The 15752-nt window shown below is 36.3% G+C and overlaps 1 non-coding gene and 1 pseudogene across 1 annotated transcript; both read left to right on the forward strand.

Moving 5' to 3' along the window:
* Positions 1 to 6737: 6737 nt before the first annotated feature.
* On the forward strand, positions 6738 to 6865 carry LOC122745137. Its single transcript, XR_006355422.1, has one exon. It is a non-coding gene; the product is annotated as a U6atac minor spliceosomal RNA (small nuclear RNA).
* A 5801-nt stretch (positions 6866 to 12666) lies between these two features.
* On the forward strand, positions 12667 to 13044 carry LOC122738702 (annotated as a pseudogene).
* Positions 13045 to 15752: the final 2708 nt, after the last annotated feature.

Genomic DNA, 15752 nt, shown 5'->3' on the forward strand with positions numbered 1-15752 from the left:
TATGAGGATATGAGGACCTGCATTAGGGTGGGGGCAATATTAGAGGACAGAAGGGGCCTTAAAGATATGTTTTGTTGTTGTTATTCTGTCATTTTTCAGTTGTATTTGAATTTTTGTGACCCAATTTGGGGTTTTCTTGGCAAAGATACTAGAATGGGTTGCTATTTCCTTCTCCAGCTCATTTTATAGATAAGGACACTGAAGCAAACAGTGTTAAGTGACTTTCCCAGCATCACACAGCTAGTGAGTGTCTGAGGCCGATTTGACTCAGAATTCTATCCATTGTGTCACTTAGCTGCCCTTCAAGAAGCAAAGGTTATAAAGATTACATTTCAAAGATACAATTTATAGGTCTTGGTAACAGATTGAATTTGGGAGATTAGAGATAGTAAGGAGATGAGGATGACATCTAAGTTGCAATCCTATGGGACTTGAAGAATGGTGGTGCCTTTGTCAGTGATAGAGAAATTTTGAGAGGCAGATTGGGGGGAAGAGATAAAGAGTTCAGTTTCAGATGTATTAAATTCAAGATGTCTGACAGACATCCAGTTCAAGATGTATAATAGGCAGTTAAGATGCAAGTCTGGTGGCCAACAGGGAGACTGGGGCTACATAAGTAAGATTTGAGAATTATCAGCATAGAAATGGGAACTGATAAAATCACCAAATGAAATAGTATCCAGGGAGAAGAAAAAGGAATCTAGGACAGAGCCCTGTGGGGCATCCACCTTTAACTGGTGTGATTTAGAAGAAGATCTAGCAAAGGAGTCCAAAAAGGAATAATCAGATAGGAGAATTGAGAGAGCATACTGTTCTGAAAACTTAGAAGAGAGTATCAGACTGAAGAGGGTGAGTGTCAAAGTGTCAACGGTTACAGAGGAGTTAAGAAGGATAATGATAAAAAAAAAAAGGCCATTAGGTCTGGCAATTAATAGATCATTGGTAACTTTGGAGAGGGTAATTTTACCAAGGAAATATTTCACATTGCCCTCTATTTTTTTAATCATTTGGATTTGCTTTATTGTGTCTTGATTTCTCATAAAGTCATTAGCTTCTATTTACTCTATTCTAATTCTTAAGCAATGATTTCCTTCAGAGAGCTTTTGCACCTCCTTTTCCATTTGGCCAATTTGGCTTTTCAAGGTGCTGACTTTCTTTTTTTTCATGAACCTCCTGCATCACTCTCATTTCTCTTTCCACTTTTTCCTCTACCTCTCTTACTTTTCCCTCTATCTCTCTTACTTTATCTTCAAATTCCTTTTTGAGCACTTCCATGGCCTGAGACCAATTCATATTTTTCTTGGAAACTTTGGATGTAGGATCTTTGACTTTGTTATCTGCTTCTGAGGGTGTATTTTGATTTACCTTGTCACCAAAGAAACTTTTGATGGTCTACTGCTTTTTCTGCCTCCTCATCTTGTCTGCCTATTTCTTGGCTTTTAACTCCTTAAAGTGGAGCACTGCTTCCAGGGTGCACTGTCCCAAGCTTCAGGGGGTCTCAGGTGGTATGATTTAAGGAGAGGTTTGTTCTCAGCAGTCCTGGCCTGTAAGTAACCAAGGGGCCCACTTGCTCTTTAACCCAGAAACAGAAATCTGATTCTCTGTGGTTGCAAGTTAGGTGTGCCTGTGCCCCTCCCCCACTGGGCTGCTGCCATGCAAGTCTGCTTCCTGAACAACACAACAGTGCTTCACCTTCTCTCCAGAAGAAACTCCTGCTATCTCCACCCAGACAACCACTGGCCCCCCTCACTGGTCCGTGAGCCAAGTTCTAGAAATAGCTGCGGATGCTGATGATTTCGAGGCTCTGGAGGTGCTGTGTCTGGGGCTAGATCTGTGCCATGCAGATATTAACTGTTGCCCTTTTAGATGGCCATCTTTGGCTGGAAAATGATCTCGCTCTCTTCTTTTGTGTGTTTTCCAAATAGTTTGTATAGTATTGGAATTAATTGTTCTTTTAAATATTTGGTAGAATTCACTTGTAAACCCATCTGGTCCTGGAGATTTTTTTCTTAGGGAGTTCATTGATGACTTGTTCAATTTCTTTTTCTAAAATGGGCCTATTTAAGGATTTTATTTCCTCTTCAGTTAACTTGGGCAATTTGTATTTTTGTAAATATTCATCCATTTCATTTAGATTGTCAAATTCATTGGCATACAGTTGGGCAAAATAGCTCCTAATTATTGTTTTAATTTCCACTTCATTGGTGGTGAAATCACCTCTTTCACTTTTGATACTTGTAATTTGGTTTTCTTCTTTCTTTTTTTGAAATCAAATTAACCAAAGGCTTATCTATTTTATTGTGTTTTTTCATAGAACCAGCTCTTAGATTTATTGACTAGTTCTATAGTTTTCTTGCTTTCAATTTTATTAATTTCTCCTTTGATTTTCAGGATTTCTAATTTAGTATTTAGTTGGGGGTTTAAAATTTGTTCTTTTTCTAGCTTTTTTAGTTGCATGCCCAATTTATTGATCTCCTCTTTCTCTTTTTTATTCATGTAAGCATTTAGAGATATAAAATTTCCCCTAAGCACTGCTTTGGCTGCATCCCATAGATTTTGGTATGTTGTCTCATTATCGTCATTCTCTTGGATGAAGTTATTGATTATTTCTATGATTTGTTGTTTGACCCACTCATTCTTTAGGATGAGATTGTTTAGTTTCCAATTAATTTTCAGTCTACCTTTCCATGGTAATTTTTATTGCATCATGATCTGAGAAGGCTGCATTTACTATTTCTGCCTTTCTATATTTGACTATGAGGTTTTTGTGCCCTAATGCATGGTCAATTTTTGAAAATGTGCCATGTACTGCTGAGAAGAAGGTATATTCCTTTCTATCCCCATTTGGTTTTCTCCAGATGTCTGTCATATCTAACTTTTCTAATATTCTATTTACCTCTTTAACTTCTTTCCTATTTATTTTGCAGTTAGATTTATCTAATTCTAAGAGGGGAAGGTTCAGATTCCCCACTAGTATAGTTTTGCTGTCTATTTCGTCTTGTAATTCATTTAACTTCTCCCCTAAGAATTTGGATGTTATACCACTTGGTACATACATATTTAGTATTGATATTACTTAATTATCTATCATACCTTTTAGAAAGATGTAGTTTCCTTCCTTATCTTTTAATTAGATCTATTTTTGCTTTTGCTTTGTCTGAGATAAGAATTGCTACCCCTGCTTTTTTTATGTCAGCTGAAGCATAATATATTTTGCTCCAACCTTTTACTTTTATTCTGTGTGTATCTCTCTGCTTCAAATGTGTTTCTTGTAAACAGCATATTGTAGGATTCTGATTTTTAATCCACTCTGCTATTTGCTTCCGGTCTATGGGAGAGTTCATCCCATTCATATTCAGTTAAAATTATTAACTGTTTGTTTCCCTCCATCTTCTTTTCCCCTTTGTATGTACTCTTTTTTCCCTTCTTTCACCCTATTCCATTTGAACCAGTGTTTTGCTTCTGACCACTGCCTCCCTCAATCTGTCTTCCCTTATATCAGCTGCCCTTTTTTTCTTGCCCCCTTTCCCCTCCACTTCTGCCCTCCTTTATATCAATACCATCTTTTTTCCCCTTCCCCTTTTGTTTCCTTAAAGAGTAAACAAAGTTTCTTTATACAAATGGGAGTGTATTTTATTCCCTCTCTGAACCAAATCTGATGAGAGTAAGGTTGCAACAATGCCCACCCCTTCCTTCTTTCTGTCTGTTGTAATGGATTCTTCTTGTGCCTCTTCATATGATGTAATTATCCCCATTCCACCTTCCCCTTCCTCTCCTCCCCCTAATCTTCTTTTATTCTGTCCCTTAAGTTTCTTTATATCATCACATCAAAGTTGATTTAATAACAATACCTTAACAGAGATACAGATCCCAAGAGTATTATCCTCCCTCATAGGGAGACAAGCAGTTTAACCTCATTGAACAACCTTCCCCACCCCCCACCTTGTTTACCTCTTTATATTTCTCTAGAGTCTTTTATTTGGAGGTCAAATTTTCTGTTCAGTTCTGGTCTTCTCTCAGGAAGCCTTGGAAGACCCCTAATTCATTGAATGTCCATCTTTTCCTCTGAAAGAGAATGCTCAGTTTTGCTGGGTAGTTGATCATGGGTTGTAATCCAAGCTCCTTTGCCTTCCTGAATATCATATTCCAAGCCCTGCGATCCTTTAATATTGAAACTGCTAGGTCCTGTGCAATCCTGACTGTGGCTCCATGATATTTAAATGGTTTCTTTCTGGCTGCTTAGAGTATTTTCTCCTTCACCTGATAGTTCTGGAGTTTGGCTACAATATTACTTGAAGTGTTCCTTTTGGGGTCTCTTTCAGGAGGTGATCAGTGGATTCTTTCAATGATGATTTCATCCTCTGATTCTACAATTTCAGGGCAGTTCTCCTTGATAATTTCCTGGAATATGGTGTCTAGACTCTTTTCTTGATCATGGCTTTCAGGTAGTCCAATAATTCTCAGATTATCTCTCCTGCATCTATTTTCCAGGTCAGTTGTTTTTCCAACAAGGTATTTCACATTTTCTTCTTTTTTTTTTTAGTCTTCAGATTCTGCTCAGCAGATTCTTGGTGTCTCATGGAGTTATCAGCTTCCATCAGCTCAATTTTAATTTTTTTTTTTTGGTGAGGCAATTGGGGTTAAGTGACTTGCCTAGGGTCACACAGCTAGTAAGTGTCAAGTGTCTGAGGCTGGATTTGAACTCAGGTCCTCCTGAATCCAGGGCCAGTGCTTTATCCACTGCACTACCTAGCTGCCCCTCCATCACTTTCATATACATGGCTTGTTTAGCTATTCCCTAATTGATGGGCTTTGATTTCCAATTCTTAGACACTACAAAAAAGAGCTGCAATGAATGTTTTTGTACAAATAGGTCTTTTTATTTTTTGGAGGAGATGTCTTTGTGATATAGACCTAGCAATGGTATTGCTGCATTAGTTCTATAGTCCTTTGGGAATAGCTCCAAATTGCTCTCCTCTATATAATGTGTTTCATTATTATTATTATTATGTAATTGCCTCCTAATTGTATAATAATATGGTGGCAGAGCCAGCACTATAAGACTCCTCTGTTAACTCCAAGTCTATTTTATCACCTAGCCTTGGATGAAAAATAGAATTATTTAATTTTGAATGTATCCAAAGAATCAGGAAACTTGAAATGCTGTTCACTGCAGACTAATAATAACATAATAATATATATTATAAATATGTGTTTGTGTTCATTCTAGCCTGATACCCCTCCATTCTGGTCCCAACCCCTCTTGGAAGGAAATAATGTCTCCTTTGGAGAAGGGTATGGGAAGAAGGTAGAGATGTCTATTCTGTCTCCCTTTGTGCAACACAATGATACCCCTATGCTATATGTAGGCAAGGGCTATCCTCACTATATGAGGGCAAAACAAACAAACCAAAAAAAAAAAAGAAACCCTAAAGTTACCAAAGTTTTCAGGAAGGAGAAAATGCAGTTAAAAACATTGGGCACAAGCCAATATTCAAGATGGAAGAAATTAAAACAGAAGAGAAATTGGTCACTAAGGCACCTAAACAAAGCCAAATATATCTGAAAAAATATTGCAAGAAAAATGAAATTGAAGTGACAAATGATGAGGCAGAGGAACCTGTGCAGTCTCAAGAAAACATAGAAATAATAATGGTGAAAGCATTGTATGGCATGCATAGCAGAAATATAATTGGTAGAATAGAAGAATTTGAATGATGGCAAACCTTATCCAAAAATCAAGAGAACAATGGATCAGGAATGTAAATACACAGAAGTGAACGACAATATGGAATAAGAGAAACAAGAAGTTAAACATTAAAAGAAAAAAAAATCTCTTTTTTGGGGGTGGGGCAATGAAGGTTAAGTGACTTGCCCAGGGTCACACAGTTAGTAAGTGTCAAGTGTCTGAGGCTGGATTTGAACTCAGATCCTCCTGAATCCAGGTCTGGTGATTTATCCACTGCGCCACCCAGCTGCCCCAAGAAAAAAATCTCCATACAGGCAAAAATATATTGATCTTGAAGATGCATGTGTAATGACAACTTAAGAATTTTAGATCGCCCAGAAGATCTCAAGTAAAATAAAACCAAACAAACATGATTACCATAATATATAAAATAATAGAAGAAAACTACCCACAATTTGTGAACACGAGAAAAATGCCTATCAAAAAATCTATAGATTATCTAGGGACAGAAGGAGGGAATATCCCTACACTAAAACTCCAAGACATATGTATTCAAATTTAGTAATGCACACACACATATAATACATATATATATATTATGGCTATCAATGACAACCAATAAATTCTTCAAGTAACTAGGCAAAAAACCTTCAGATATAAAGGAAAAGATAGTTAAATAATATGACTACTCCATATCCATCACAAACAACAGGAGAGAACAAAATAATGTGGTCTGAACAGCAAAGGAATTCAATATGCTTCTCAAAATGACATATCCTGCAAAACTCGGCCTAATCATCAATTTTAAAATAGATGGACATAATAAGACAAATATTTGAAGCATACCTAAAAAAAATTTTTAAAACCTCAAGTAGATATTTACAAACACCTGAAGCAACAGAAACATGAGAAAGGTAAACAAATACATCCAAAAGAAAAGCAAAAGTAATGAAACAACCCCCACAGGAAAAAAAAATAGAGTGGAAATTAGAAAGTAACAATAAAATAACTCAAGGTCCATTAAGATATTTATAAAAGAACATAAGCAGTGTTGTATGAAAGGAGAGAAGGTTAGCACTCCCCTTGATAAGGATGGAAGAAGTCCTAGTGGTCTTTACAACACATATATGGTTAAGGCATTGCTAACTACTCTGTGGCAAAGAACCTAAGCAGATAAAGATAAAAGTGGAGGATAGTAGGTGAAGAATAATTCTGAAACATTTTGCAATAAACCTCACAACACTCTACCTTCAGGTTAATATTTCTGTGTGTGTGAGTTTTAACTGTAGAATAGTAGGACAAATAAATCAGGGGAAAGAAAGTGTATGGATGTGTATGATGTACCCTAATCATGCAACTAAAAAAACCTAGAAAAAAAATGGAAAATAACTTTTTATTGTTTTGGAAAGAAAAGCTAGAGGACAGTAAGTGAGGTAACAAAGGGACAAATTAAATGTGGGGAAAGAAAGGAAAAAAATCTAAATTTTGTGGTACAAGATGGTCCCAGGGAAGAAAATTCCCATGAAGGGAGAAGTAATGGGAGATGGAGACTTTAAATTGTATAGTCTGCATTTGATATTTAGAAAGACCACTATTTCTGAAAAAGGGCTGTATCTCCGCAGACAACATCATGACTCAAGAAAAGGGAAATCATCTTTTTAAAAATAATTTTTTTTTAAAGCAGGGCAATGAGGGTTAAGTGACTTGCCCAAGGTCAAGTCTCAGAAGCCAGATTTGAACTCAGGTCCTCCTGAAACCAGGGCCAGTGCTCTATCCACTGCGCCACCTAACTGTCCCCCAGAAAAGGAAATCATCTTGGAGCAACCGAAACTCAAAAGAGTGAGGGGGTGGACCCAGAGAAGATATTTAATGGCAAATAGGAAAAAAATTTAATCACAGAAGGACAGGAGGAAGTAATAATGAACCACATAATTGAGGATACATAAAAAATATTTCTAGGGGCAGCTAGGTGGTGCAGTGGATAGAGCACCAGCCCTGGAGTCAGGAGTACCTGAGTTCAAATCTGACCTCAGACACCTAACACTTACTAGCTGTGTGACCCTGGGCAAGTCACTTAACCCCAAATGCCTCACTTAAAAAAAATATTTCTACCATAGGCCCATACTTCTATACTCTCTGTCTCATGGAGGAATTGATAATTCCTCCATGTGTGAGGCACAACTGAACAAATTGGAAAGTAATACCCAGAAGAGTAGTATGGGATAGAACAAGGGAAGGTATTTCATTGCACATAGGAAAAAATGATCACAAGTAAGACAGGAGGAAGTAATAAACCACACAAACCTGGAAATAAGAAAATTTCTGCAATGATCCAATATTTATATTCCCTCTCTCTCAAGAAGAAATTGATACTTTTAAGAGTGAGGTATACAATACAAAAATATCCATTGTGGAAAACTTCTCCAAAGAATCAAAAGAGAAAACAATGGATCAGGAATGCAAATAAAAATAAGTGAATGACAATAAGGAATAAGAGAAGGGGGCTGCTAGGTGGTGCAGTGGATAGAGCACCAGCGCTGGAGTCAGGAGGACCTGAGTTCAAATCCACCCACAGACACTTAACACTTACTAGTTGTGTGACCCTGGGCAAGTCACTTAACCCCAATTGTCTCACCAAAAAAAAAAAAAGAATAAGAGAAGCAAAAAGCAATAATATTAAAAGAAAAAGGATCTCCATACAGGCAAGAGATATTGATCTTGAAGGTAAATGTGTACTGACAATTTAGGGATTATAGATCTCCCAGGAGAGCTCAAGTAAAAAATCCTGAATACCATATTGTTTTTTTAAAAAGTAATAGACATTTTTATTTATAGTCTGGGGTTTCAATTTTTATCCCTCCTTCCCTCCCTCCCCCTACCCTCCATGAGGTAAGAAATCAGATATAGATTATGCATGTACAATTATGTAAAACATTACCATATTAGTTATTTTGTATAAGAAAACTTGAACAAAAGAAAAAAATGAAAGAAAGTGAAATATAGTATGTTTCTGTCATCAATATCAGTTCTTTCTTTGGAGGTGGATAGTATGTTTTATCAATAGTCCTTTGGGATTGTCTTGGATCATTGAATTGTTGAGAATAGTTAAGACTTTCATAGTTCTTCATCAAACAATATGCTGTCCCTGTGCACAATGTTCTCTTGGTTCTGCTCTCTTCACTACACATCAGTTTATGCAAGTCTTTCCAGGCCCTTCTGAAATCATCCTGCTTGTCATTTCTTATAGCATAATAATATTCCATCTCCATCATATACCACAGCTTGTTTATCTGAATACCATATTGTAAGAAAAAATACAGGATAATTACCACTAATTTCTGAATATAGAAAACAAAGTGTTGATGTGGGAAAACTGGGATGCTAATCCACTATTGCTGGAGTTGTGAACTGACCCAAAAATTCTGGAGAGCAATTTGGATAACATCTTTCAAGAATTTATCAAAGAAAATTGACCTGAAATACTACACCCGGAGGAAAAAATAGAAATGGAAAGAATTCACTGATTACCACTTGAAAGAAATCCCAAAATGAAACCTTCTTGGAACATCATAGCCAAATTCCACAGATCAAGGATTGCAAGTATTGCAAGGAGTCAAAAAGAAACAATGTGGAGCTATAGCCAGGATAATACAGGATTTGGCAGCTTCCACATTAAAGAACTGGAGGGCTTACAATATGATATACCAGAAGGCAAAGGAGTTAGGTTTACAACAAAGAATCAACTATGCAGCATAAGCGAATATAGTCTTTCCCCAACTATATGTCAGCAAATTTGACAATCTAACTGAAATAGATGAATAGCTACAAAAATGAAAATTGCCCAGATTAACAGGAGAAGAAATAAAATATTGCCATACCTCAGCACTTTTTTGGCTTCAAAACTCATTGAATTCCCTATTTGACACACTTTGACCAGAAAAAAAAATGCTTCAGCATGCTACACTTGCTCGGCCCTCCTCACTTATTAAAACCCATATGAGTCACAACACTGCCCTGCATCCAGTGGTTTCTGCTCCCTGGCAGCTGCTGGGCAACCAGTCCTGGCCCAAGTGTTGGCCAGCACCTCCTCTCCTGTCCTGCAGTGGCCCCACAGTTGCTGCCTCAGTTCTGGTTGAAGCTACCGCTGTCCCTCCTCCCTTCACCCATTCTCCTCCCAACACAGCCTGGCTGCTCTGCCCCCTTCCCCATCTCACTGCTGGCTCTGTTGACCACTCCCCCTTCCCTTGGTTTTTCTATCCCACCTCCTTCCCACCAGCCTTTTTTCTGAAGCCCCAACAAGTCTTCAATTGTGACAAAACTGGCAAAGTGAAGTTAAAATGTATTTTATTTTATCTATGTCTAGTTTTAAGGTTTTGTATTAAAAAACCTCCATCAATTTATAAATTGCCAAGTAAAATGTGAAATTTCTGGGGTTCAGAAACAGATTATTTCAATTTACATTGTTCCTTATGGGGAAAATTCATTTGGTACTTGTTTTGCCACTCATTGTGCCTTCTGGAACCAATTAATGATGAGTACCACTGTACTTAAATAACCAAATCTTAGAAAAAGAAATTGAGCAAGCCATCAATGAACTTCCTAAGAAAAAATCTCCAGGACCAGATGGATTCACAAGCAAATTCTAACAAATAGTTAAAAAACAATTAATCACGGGGCAGCTAGGTGTCGCAGTGGATAAAGCACCAGCCCTGGATTCAGGAGTACCTGAGTTCAAATCCAGCCTCAGACACTTGACACTCACTAGCTATGTGACCCTGGGCAAGTCACTTAACCCTCATTGCCCAGAAAAAAACAAACAAAAAAACCCAACCAATTAATCACAATAATATATAAACTATTTGGGAAAATAGGTGGAGTCCTATCACATTCCTTCTACAACAAAAATATGGTGCTGAAACCTAAAGCAAGAAGAGCCAAAACAGAGACAAAATTATAAAACAATTTCCCTTATGAATATTGATGCAAAAATATAAAATAAAAAACTAGCAGAGTTTATAGTGTGTTAAAATAATGAAATTTTGTAGATCCCCAGGGGTCCGACTTGATTGACTTAGTAGTGTTTGAATTGGGTGTGAATGAGGAACTACTAAATACCCACGTAAAGGTAATTAGATCTTGAATTTAAATTTAGCCAACCCTGAGAAGGAGTGTTCTCAGAGGCTATGGACTGCTACATCAACAGGAGACTGCTCTCAGGCAATCAGCTTGAAGAACCTCCCATTTCTAGGAGGAGGACAGGAAGTAGAAAGCAGATGCTGGTGTAAGGGATCTTCCTCTTTTGGTTTGAGACATTGGTGTGGTGGCAGAATTTTACGTGGACTGTTAGGAAAGGAAAGGTTTCTGTCTCTCTGGCTATACCGAATATATCCAAGCTTTCGTTTTTGCTGGGCAGTGAGGGTTAAGTGACTTGCCCAGGGTCACACAGCTAGTTACTGTCAAGTGTATGAGGCCAGATTTGAACTTAGGTCCTCCTGAATCCAGGGCCAGTGCTTATCCACTGTGCCACCTAGCTGCCCCCAAGCTTTAATAAATTCTTAAAAGCCCAGACTCTTAGTGAATTTATCAGTGATTTTAGCCAGTTTCCCCCCAAACTGGGGGAACCCACATTTAGATTTTTTTTTTTTTTTGGTGAGGCAATTGGGATTAAGTGACTTGCCCAGGGTCACACAGCTAGTAAGTGTCAAGTGTCTGAGGCCAGATTTGAACTCAGGTCCTCCTGAATCCAGAGCCAGTGCTCTATCCACTGTGCCACCTAACTGCCCCCACATTTAGATTTTTAAACAACACAATAGCAATATATCACAAGGATCACACACTATGACCAGGTAGGATTTATACCAGTAACACAGAGTTGGTTGAATATTAGGAAAACTTAATTGGTCATATCAATAACAAAACCAACAGAAACCATATGATTATCTCAATAGATGCAGAAAAAGCCTTTGACAAAATATAGCACCCATTCCTAATAAAAACACTAGAAAGCAAAGGAATAAATGGAGTTTACCTTAAAATGGTAAGTAATATTTCTCTAAAACCATCAACAAACATTATCTGTAATGGGGATAAGCTGGAAGCCTTCCCGATATAATGAAACAAGTATATCCATTATCGGCTCTCTTAATATTATACTAGAAATATTAGCTATAGCAATAAGAGAAGAAAAATAAATTAAAGGAATTAGAATAGGCACTGAGGAAACAAAACTATCACTCTACAGATGATATGATGTTATACTTATAAAATCCTAGAGAATCAGCTAAAAAAACTAGTGAAATGATTAACAACTTTAGCAAAGTGGCACAATACTATTTTGTATTGGGTTTATTTTAACCCACATAAATCATCTCCATTTCTACATATTACCAACAAAGTTGAGCAGCAAGAGATAAAAGAGAAATTGTATTTAAAATAACTGTGGACAATATAAAATCCTTGGGAGTCTACCTGCCAAGAGAAACCCAGGAAGTCTATGACCTGAACTTTTATAAAAACACTTTTCACACAAATAAAGTTAGATCTAAACAATTGGAAAAATAGTAATTTCTCATGGGTAGTCCTAGTCAATATAATAAAATGACAATCCAACCTAAATTATTCTATTTTTTTCAGTGCTGTGCCAATCAAACTATCAAAACATATTATGTAAATCTAGAAAAAATAACAAAATTCATCTGAAAAAACCAAAAGGTCATGGTTATTAAGGAATCAATGGAAAAAATGTGTAAGAAGATGGTCTAGTTACATTAAATCTCAAACTTTATTATAAGTGGTAAGCAAATCCATTATGTATAACTTGCTGTTCCTTTTAAATGTAAAGTAATCATGTAACTTTCCTTTTTTTTTTCCTTTCTTCCCTTCCCCCTATAGAGATGGCTACCATTGGACAATAATATGTGTCTGTGTGTATTCAAAACCATTCTATGCATACTTCTATTTATCAATTCATTCTTTGAATGAAGATAACATCTTCTTGGGACTCAAGATGGCAGTTGGCCACTGGCTTCATCCAGTGGCTCCAGAATACAACCTCAGGGCATAATCTCCAAGCTAATTTGCAGTTATGTTACCAGAAAATAGCTAAGAGAACTCAGCCACCCCCTAAGATGCCAGTGGGCCCTAGCCATAAACTTTCAAACAATTACTGTTGTACTCATGATGGATGATGGGAAGCCTCTCCTCCTTCAGTCCTAATGTCTACTGTGAAAGCTTTGGAGTCTGGTCTTGCTGCTAAGAGCTAAAATGAGACTATGACAAGTTCTGGGAAAAAGCCAGTTACATCAGCACCTCCCATGAAAAAGTGGGAACTGTCAAAGGATCAACCATATTTGTGATATGGACATGGGAAGATGGACATACAGAGAGATTGTGTTTTTAGGGGACTTACTTGAAGGCACCAGCTCAGCTGCAGAGGCATCATGGAGGATCATGAAGAGTTATTTTACCTTGGGGCAGGGGGGTTGGGGAGAAACATATATCCTAATACATGATAAAAAAAAACAAACAAACAAACAAAAAGAAGATAACGTCTTCTTTCATAGGTCCTTTGTAGTTAATTTGGGTATTTATAATAGTCAAAATGACTTGGTCACTCGAAACTTTTCTTAAAACAATATTACTGTCATTATATACTCAGCTCTTTTTGCTTTTCATTATTTCATTCAAGTCTTTTCATGTTTTTCTAAAATAATTAAACTCATCGTTTCTTATAGCACAGTAGAATTCCATCATGATAATACACCGCAAATGGATCAGTTCACAGTTCCACCAACAGTGAATTAGTGTCCCAATTTTTCCAAATCACCTCCAACATTTGTCACTTTCCCTTTCAATCACATTAGCCAACCTGATAGATGTAAAGCGGTATCTCAAAATTGTTTGTATTTCCCCAATCAATAATTATTTAGAGCATTTTTTTTATCTGACTAGAAATTGTTCTGATTTCTTCACTGTAAAAACTTCCTGTTCATATCCTTGAACCATTTATCAATTGGGGAAATGACTTATATTTTTATAGATTTGAGGAAGTTCTTTATATATTTAAGGTATGAGACCTTAATCTGAGAAATTGTAAAATTTCCCTTCTCCCCCCAATTTTCTGCTTTCCTTCCAATCTTGGCTACATTTGTACAAAACCTTTTTAATGTATTTGAAATTACCTATTTTATACCTTATACTACTTGTTTATTCACAAACTGTTTGCTTATCTGATAGGTAATTTGTTCTATGTTCTTGAAATTTTTTTTGTAATATCTCTGTATCTAGGTCATGTTTCTATTTGGATCTTCTCTAGGTAAATGGTGTAAGATCTTGCTCAATTTATGTTAGACTTATTTACAGTTTTCCCAACAATTTTAACCAAATAATGAATTCTTATTCTCAAAACTTAAGTCTTTAATTTGTCTAATACAAGGTTACTATATTGATTTGCCACAGTAAATTGTATGTCTACTCTGGTGCACTGATCTACTTTAGTATTTCTTAGCCAGTACCAGATAGTTATGATAATTACTGCCTTATAATATAGTTTAAATCTGGTAGTGCTAAACCTCCTTCCTTTACATTTTTTCATTAGTTAATTTGATATTGTTGACTTTTTGTTCTTCCAAATGAATTTTATTATTTTTTCTGGCTCAATAAAATACTTACTTTTGGTAATTTAATTGGGATGGAATTGAATATATAAAAGTATTTGGGTAAAATTGCCATTTTAATTTTATTGGCCCTACTGGCCCAGGAACAATGAATATTTCTCCAAATACTTAAATCTGATTTTATTTGTATAAAACTTTTTTGGATAATTTTGTTCATATAGTCCCTGGGTTTGTTTTAGCAGGTGTACTCCCAGGTATTTTATGCTGTCTAGAGCTATTTTAAATAGGGTATCTTTTACTATCTATTCAGGGTTTTGTTTGTGCTAATGTAGGAATGCTGATGATCTATATTGATTTATATTATATCCTGCTACTTTGCTAAAGTTATTATTTTTTTAACTAACTTTTTTAGTGAGTCTTTGGAATTTTCTAGGCATACTATCATATTACCTGCAAAAAGAGATAGCATTACTACCTCATTCTCTATCCTAATTCCTTCTATTTCTTTTTCTTTTCTTATTTCTGTTAGGATTTCCAATACAATATTAAATAATATTGGTGACAGTGGGCATCCTTTGTTCACACCTGATTTTCCTGGGAAGGCTTCTAACTTATCCCCATTACAAATAATGCTTGCTATGATTTTATGAAAATGCTTTTTATCAATTTAAGAAAAATCCAGTTATATCTATTGTAACAATTGGAATGATGCCACCTGCTGGAGACTTACTGTAGAAAACCTCCGCCATGAGGAGAAGGTCTCTGAGAGCAAGCCATGCAGTCAAGGTCCTTGGCGTTAGGAAGTGACGTTTGCTTGTGGGTACTGTCTATCAAGGCTACCAGCCAATCAACTTGAGGAGCCTCCCATTTCTGGGAGGAGGACATGAAGTGGGAAGCAGATGCTGGTGGAGGGCCTCTGCCTCTTTTTGGTTCCTGACCTCGCCATGGTGGGTTGGATGATGGGGTCTCTTAGAAATAGTTAGATTTTTACATTTCTCTCTGATCCTAATGCTCTTTAATAAATACTTAAACATTTAAATACTCTTACTAAAGCTTATAATTTATTGGTGACCACTCATTAGATTTTAGATAGTATAGCTAGAATTTTAGCCCCTTACACTATACTTTTAAGAGTTTTTAAAATAGAAATGAGTGTTTTATCAAATGCTTTTTCTGCATCAATTGATGTAATCATGATTTAAAAAAATTATTATTTATCTACTCAATTATGTTAATCCTTATGTTAAACCATTCCTGCCTTCCTGGTATAAGTTCCACTTGGCATGATGTATAATCTTTGTAATATATTTTTGTAATCTTTTAGCTAGGACTTTTGCATTCATATTCATTAATGAACTTAGGTTATGATTTCCTTTCTCTGTTTTTACTCTTCCTGGTTTGGGTATCAGTATCAGCTATTTCATAAAAGGAGTTTGGAAGGACCCTTT

This window comes from Dromiciops gliroides, chromosome 2, assembly GCF_019393635.1.
Source record: "Dromiciops gliroides isolate mDroGli1 chromosome 2, mDroGli1.pri, whole genome shotgun sequence".
Lineage (NCBI taxonomy): Eukaryota > Metazoa > Chordata > Mammalia > Microbiotheria > Microbiotheriidae > Dromiciops > Dromiciops gliroides.